The sequence below is a fragment of the Myotis davidii genome, unplaced genomic scaffold, assembly GCF_000327345.1.
Source record: "Myotis davidii unplaced genomic scaffold, ASM32734v1 scaffold725, whole genome shotgun sequence".
NCBI lineage: Eukaryota > Metazoa > Chordata > Mammalia > Chiroptera > Vespertilionidae > Myotis > Myotis davidii.
The window spans coordinates 800762-807605 of record NW_006296500.1 but is presented as its reverse complement, the minus strand read 5'-3'; the positions used below and the strand labels follow the sequence as shown (position 1 = coordinate 807605).

Sequence of the window (6844 nt, the reverse complement as noted above, 5' to 3'; positions counted from 1 at the left end):
GCACTGGCAAAAAATAATCCAAAAATAAAATTAAGGAAACAATTCCATTCACAGTAGCATCAAAAGAACAAAACATATAGGAATAAATTTAACAATAGAAGCGTAAAATGTATACTTTGAAAATTACAAAACATTGAAAGATATAAATAAATGATAAAACAACCTATGTTCATGAATTGGATATCTTTTTAGGTATCTTATTTTTGTTGATTTTTAACTTAATTCCATTTCTGTAAGAGAGCATGCTCTAAGATTTTAATCTTGTGGACTTTTTTTGAGAATAGCATAATAGTCTGTCTTGATGAGTGTTCATGGGCATTCAAAAGAAATAATATTCAAATGTAATAGTCTGAACAATAAAGATTTAATTAAAAAAAAGGGGGATCCTTCACAAGATCTTGCCTTCACACACCCCCCCCCGTCGTGCACAAATGTCATGCACCAGGCCTCTAGTATGAATGTAAGTTCCTGGGTTAATCACTCCCCACCCATCCTCCCACCCCCCAACCTTCCCTCTGAAATTGTTAATCTGTTTCAAGTTTCTATGTCTCTGGATCTATTTTGTTCATCAGTTTATTTTATTCATTAGATTCCACATATGATATTTATTTTGTCTGACTGTTTTATTTCGTTTAGCAAAATACTCTCCAGGTCCATCCATGTTGTTGCCAATGGTAAGAGTTCCTTCTTTTTTACAGTCGTGTGGACACTTTTTAAAGTCCACCTTTAAGGCACTATTGGACTGGAAGCCAGGAGAGCCCAACTCTAGCATGTCTGGGAGCCAGGCTGGGAATGTGAAACAAGCTGGACTATTTCAGGACACTCTTAAAATATGAAAAATGACCTTTTCCATTCCAAAAATAATTCCGAGAGTCAAGTCTTGGAAGAAAGCTTCGGTCTTAACAGTGAAATCTGGGAAAGGTACAGGAAGTACAAAACTTGAAAGATACCCTGCAAAGATTTCTTTTTTGGCTGACAACATTCAGTAGATTACAGCTGTTTCTGTGGTTATTTTTGTGGGTTAAGAGGAACCACAAAATGGTATCTCAGTGGATGTGTCCACTTCCCAACAAGTCCAGGACATGGCACCAGATTTATCCATGTTGCATCTAACTATTCAAAGCAGACTCTACACCAGCATTTCTGGTCTGTGAAATAAAGAAGCAGGGATTGCAGGGAAGTGAGTGTGCTGGGGAGCCCAGGGTTTTTCTTCCACTGCTTTGCAGCTTGGAAAGTTGCCATCCATTCAGGTTTCACTCAAACAGGCTTTTTCCAGACCCTAGAACAAATCGTAGCCAGAAACTCTGCTCTTTGTCAGGAGGCAAATTGCAGCCCAGACTGAGCCAGGATCTTGCCTTCTCCCCTTAGAAAACAACTTTGGTTTTTTTGTTTGTTTGTTTTTTAAGAATCCAACTGGGTTTTATTTGACACGGCACACAATAGGACTGCAGGAATAGAAAACTGAAAAGATAAAGCAGAAAAGACCCAGTTCTATCTAACTTACAATTAAGTAACAGGAGGGCAAGTCATTAAATGAATAACAAACAGTTGAGCTTGATGGAGAATATTCTTTTTCTAGTGCCCATACTTTTGGAATTCCCACTCTGTTGTCCAGCGGACACACCAGCCGTGTTTTGAGCCAGCGAGAGATGCAGTGGAAGTGAAAAGCACGATTACAGACTCCCCACGCAACGGTGCACTCTTCAGAAGTGGCAGATGCCTGGTTCGCCTGACATTCTATGCAAAGATCATAATGTGGTTCCTGCAGATGACAGTTATCAACCACAATGTCCCAGGCCCAGAGAGCTACTGCGTTCCACTTTTTCACCTTGAAGAGCTTCTTGCCTGCGCCGCTGTTGGTGCCACTCTGGGTATCCACATCCATTGCTGCCGCCATTTTGGAAACACACCAACAACTTTTTTAATATATATTTTATTGATTTTTTACAGAGAGGAGGGGAGAGGGATAGAAAGTTAGAAACATCGGTGAGAGAGAAACATTGATCAGCTGCCTCTTGCACACTCCCTACTGGGGATGTGCCCGCAACCAAGGTACATGCCCTTGGCTGGAATTGAACCTGGGACCTTTCAGTCCGCAGGCCGACGCTCGATCCACTGAGCCAAACCGGTTAGGGCACAACTTTGTTTTTAATGTGTAGGAATCCTGGCTCTTCTTTCTTTACTCAGGGGATGGGACACAGCCTCTAGTTCTTTCCAGAAAGACCCGTTGTCCCCGGGTTTCTGTATTGTTTTTGCCACTGTCCAGGTTATATTGTTGTAGTGTACCCTGCAAATCACACAAGGATGCCTCAAGATGTTGAATTAAGGAGCCACATTTATTTCAAAGCCAGCGACTGCGAGGGGCAAATGCTCTCCAAATCTCATAGCCCTGCATGGCGGTAACATCAGGCTTATATCACAAAGGTATCGATTACATCTCTAGGTTTGGAATGAGGAACAAGGTTTGCAAAAGCAGTTTGTTACAGAAACTAAATTGAGCAAGTTAGTTATCTACAAAGATTAATTATAGTTTTAGGTCTTGGAGCCACTGAGTCAACAGAAAACACATTTTCTGAAGCCACTGAAACAATTAAAGCAATTGTGCTGTCCTGGTCTCCAGGCTCAGAGGAATGTGTTTTGAAAGACCAGTAAAACCACAATCAATGGGGTATACAATTGAATGGGGTGATTTATATAAGTTCAGGAGATTAAAACAACTTGTCTATTATTTTAGCAAGCAAATAATAACAGAAGCCAGAACATCAGGGTTAAAAATTAAACAGCAGTTTTTACCTGAGATGAACGTTACTATGCTTCATTGCTTCAATATCTGGATCTATGGATATCTCATCTTTCTAATATCAGTGATTTAAATGTTTCAGTCTTTCCTCTTTAGTTACTGCAGTTTAATGAAATAAAAGAAATAGGCTCCACATCCACTGTTGGAGACCCCAGGCAATGAACCATTTGCAGAGCTCCGCACAAGTTAGACATCTGTGAACCCTCACCGGTTGCACTCTTTACCCCCTTGCACAGAAAGTGAAAGCCAAGGTTCTTGGTGCCGATTTCGTGATTAGATGTGCTTTTCTTTGTTAGGGATCAACTTTCTCTCCCTTTAAGGCAAAGAACCCCTTTGAGGAACCATTGGAACAACCCTGTTGACTACAAAGAGGGTAATGCAGCTGTTTCATATCTTAAATGTGGTGATGGTTACACAACTGTATATGGTATTAAAAACTATCAATTAAATTATACCTGGATTAAGAACACCAACAACAATCAGTTTAGTAACATGACAAAATGTGTACAAAGCAATACTAAAGCAGGGGGGGAATGCTGCATCTGTAAAGTTTATGTGTGTGTACATACATATACATATACAGTGGGGCCTTGACTTACAGGACTGTCCCGACTAACGAGTTTTTCGAGATATGAGCCGTCTCTTGGCCGATTTTTTGCTTTGAGTTGTGAGCTAAAAATCGGGTTACGAGCCAGCTTCAGATACCCCACCGCTAGTTGGTGCAGCGAACGTCACAGTGAACGCCTCAACATCAGCCCAGCATCACGTGTCTCACTCGTTCACTTCTTGAGCCCCTAACCACCTCTGCCTCCCCTGCAACTGGGACCCAGGTTTCCCTCCCTCTGGCCAGCTGCAGGCACCCAGGCCCCGGGCCAGCTGCAGCCTCAGGGGATCGTGGGCGGGTGGCTTTGCCTGGGCCACAGCCACAGGTGCCTGGGACTGTGGAGTGGGTGACTTGTCCCTCTCCCGGGCCACAGGCACAGGCACAGCCACTGGCCCCTGGGACCGTGGGGCAGGCGGCTTGTCTCTCTCCCTGCCTGGCTAGTCCCCATTTCTCTCTCGCGAGCTCATTTGTGCCTGGCAGGTCCCCATTCCTCTCTCCCAGTGTTGAGTGTCTGAGCTGTTCCAGCGTGATGGTGTGATGGCTGTTTGCATATTAGCTCTTTATTATATAGGATTGGTTAATTCTTGTATGTGGTCTGACCTGGGGTTGCGCCCGAAACCTTGGGTGTATCAGGATGATAATCTAACTGAACTCTAGGGCTGCCTATGTTTTCTTCTTGGATTTTTATGCTTTTGAGTCTAATATATGCCTTTAATCCACTTTAAGTTTATTCTTATGTATGGTATAAGAAGGTGGTCTAGTTTCATTTTTTCGCATGTATTTGTCCAATTTCCCCCAAACCACTTATTGAATACTAGATGACTGTTGCACAACATTCGTGCACTGGGGGTCGGGGGTGTCCCTCAGCCCAGCCTGTGCCCTCTTTCAGTCTGGAATCACTTGGAGGACATCCCCTGAGGGGTCCTTAGTGCTGCCACTGAGGCGGGAGAGGCTCCCACCACTGCTATTGTGCTCGCCAGCTGTGAGCCCGGCTTCTGGCTGAGTGGCGCTCCCTCTGTGGGAGTGCACTGACCACCAGGGAGCAGCTCCTGCATTGAGCATCTGCCCCCTGGTGGTCAGTGTGCATCATAGTGATCGGTTGTTCTGCTGTTTGGTCAATTTGCATATTAGGGTTTTATTATACAGGATAGTGTCCTTACCCCATTGTATGTTCTTGCCTCCTTTGTCATAGATTAATTGACAATAAAGGTGTGGGTGTATTTCTGGGCTAATATATGTCTGTTTTTATGCCAGTACCATGCTATTTTGATTATGGCCTTGTAGCATAGTTTGGTATCAATTGGCATGATTCCTCCAGCTTTGTTCTTCTTTCTCAAGATTGCTGAGGCCATTTGGGGTCTTTGTGGTTCTATATAAGTTTTTTGGAATATCTGTTTTAGTTCTGTGAAATACACCATTAATATCTTTATAAGAATTGCATTGAATCTATAGATTTCTTTGGGTACATTTTAATGATGTAAAGTCTTTCTATCCATGAACACAGTATATGCTTCCACTTATTTGTATCTTCAATTTATTTTTTTAGCCTTAGCTGGTTTGGCTCCCAGTTTGGTTCAGTGGACAGAGCACTGGCCTGTGAGCTAAAGTGTTCCAGGATCAATTCCAGTCAAGGGCACATGCCTGGGTTGTGGGCAGCTCAGCCGATCAATGATGTGTTTCTCTCTCATCAAATTTTCTCTCTCTTTCCCTTTCTCTCTTCCTTTCTCCCTAAAAATCAATGAAAACATATCCTCATGTGAAGATTAAAAAAGAAAAATATTTCTTCAGTGTCTTAATAATTTTCCAAGTACAGGTCTTTTGCATTCCTGGTTAAATTTATTCTTAGGTATTTTATTTTTATTTTTTAAATCCTCACCCGAGGATATTTTCCCCATTAATTTAATTTATTTATTTAATTAATTTGTTTTTCAGGAAGGCAAATATCTTTACTTCTGCAGAAGGATGTGCATGCACATGGTCTGGGAACATACGCACACTGATTTTTTTTTTTTTTAATAGAGAATGAAAGGAAGGGGGGAGAGAGAGAGAGAGAGAGAGAGAGAGAAACATCAGTGTGAGAGAGACACATCGATTGGTTGCCTCCCGCACACTCCCTGGGGGATGGAGCCTCCAACGAGGTATGTGTCCTTGACTAGGAATCGAACCTGATACCCTTCAGTTGGTGGGCCGATGCTCTAAAATAGCCAAGCTATTTTATTTATTTTTAATTTTAATTTTTTTTTAAATTCTCACCTAAGGAAATTTCTTCATTGATTTTTAGAGAGTGGAAACGAGGGAAGACAGAGAGAAATATTGATGTGAGAGAAATACATCAATTGATTGCCTCCTGCAGTCCCAACTAGTACCCCAGTGGGAGGAGCCTGCAACAGAGGTCCATACCCTTGACTGGAATTGAACCCAGGACCCTTTAGTCTGCAGGCCTACGCTCTATCCTCTGAGCCAAACCGGTTAGGGCTATATTTTTTTATGCAATTTTAAGTGGGATTGTTTTCTTAGTCTCCCTTTCTGATAGTTCACTTTTGGTGTATAAAAATGCAAATGAGCCCTAGCTGGTTTGGCTTGGCGGATGGAGCATCTGGCAGCTGACTGAAGGGTCCCAGGTTCCATTCCAGTCAAGGGCATGTACCTCGGTTGCAGGCTCCATCCCCAGCTTCGGTTGGGGATTGTGCAGGAGGCAACCAACATCAATATTTCTCTCTCTGTGTCTCTACCGCTCCCTTCCACTCTCTCTAAAAAAGTCAATGGAAAAATATCCTTGAAAAAATAATGCAGCTGATTTCTGGATATTTATTTTGTATCCTGCTACTTCACTGAATTCATTGATCAGTTCTAGTAGTTTTTGGTGGAATCTTTAGGGTTCTCTGTGTACAGTATCATGTTATCTGATGTAAATACTTTTTAAAACTTAGATGAGTGTGGAGCAGTACACTTAAAATTAGTTCACTCTGCGCTTTATGCTATAAATACATTGTTTTAAAAGAAGGTTTAAAGTTCTGGCTGGTGATCACAAGAGTGTATATCCAAATGAAAAAAATATTCATCCCTAAAATTTGTGTAGTCTACCATACATTATAACGCAATAAAGAAAAATACAGACATTGAAACTGCCCGCTCTGTCCAGGACGAGAAGTGAAAGCCCGCCCGCGCTGTGTTCACTGACATAGCGGACCTCCGCGTGGCCTGCGATCGGGCGCCTGCAGGGGGCGTCCGAGTCGGGGTGGAGCTAAGGCTGCACAAAGAACCGCCGCTCAGGGCACCAAGGTCTTCCGGCCCACGGGGGAAGGTGGTGGGCGGCAGTAACGGTAGTGATGCCAGTAGTAGTATTTTGTAAGTCTTCGGTCTCCTCAGAGAGCGCTCCGCATCGCTTGCCCCACCCCACCTTGACCTTGACCTTTCGGCGCCGGGCCCGCCCACACCTG

The 6844-nt window shown here is 43.1% G+C and overlaps 1 protein-coding gene and 1 pseudogene across 1 annotated transcript in view; one reads left to right on the top strand and one right to left on the bottom strand.

Annotated features, from left to right (window-relative positions):
• Positions 1-1490: 1490 nt before the first annotated feature.
• Positions 1491-1903, bottom strand: LOC102761627 (annotated as a pseudogene).
• WDR82 (WD repeat domain 82) overlaps positions 1521-6844 on the top strand; it is a 28269-nt gene continuing 22945 nt past the window's right edge. The window contains exon 1 of the mRNA XM_006771820.2: positions 1521-1525. The gene's annotated coding sequence lies outside the window, so the exon portion shown is untranslated. The remainder of the gene's footprint in view (positions 1526-6844) is intronic.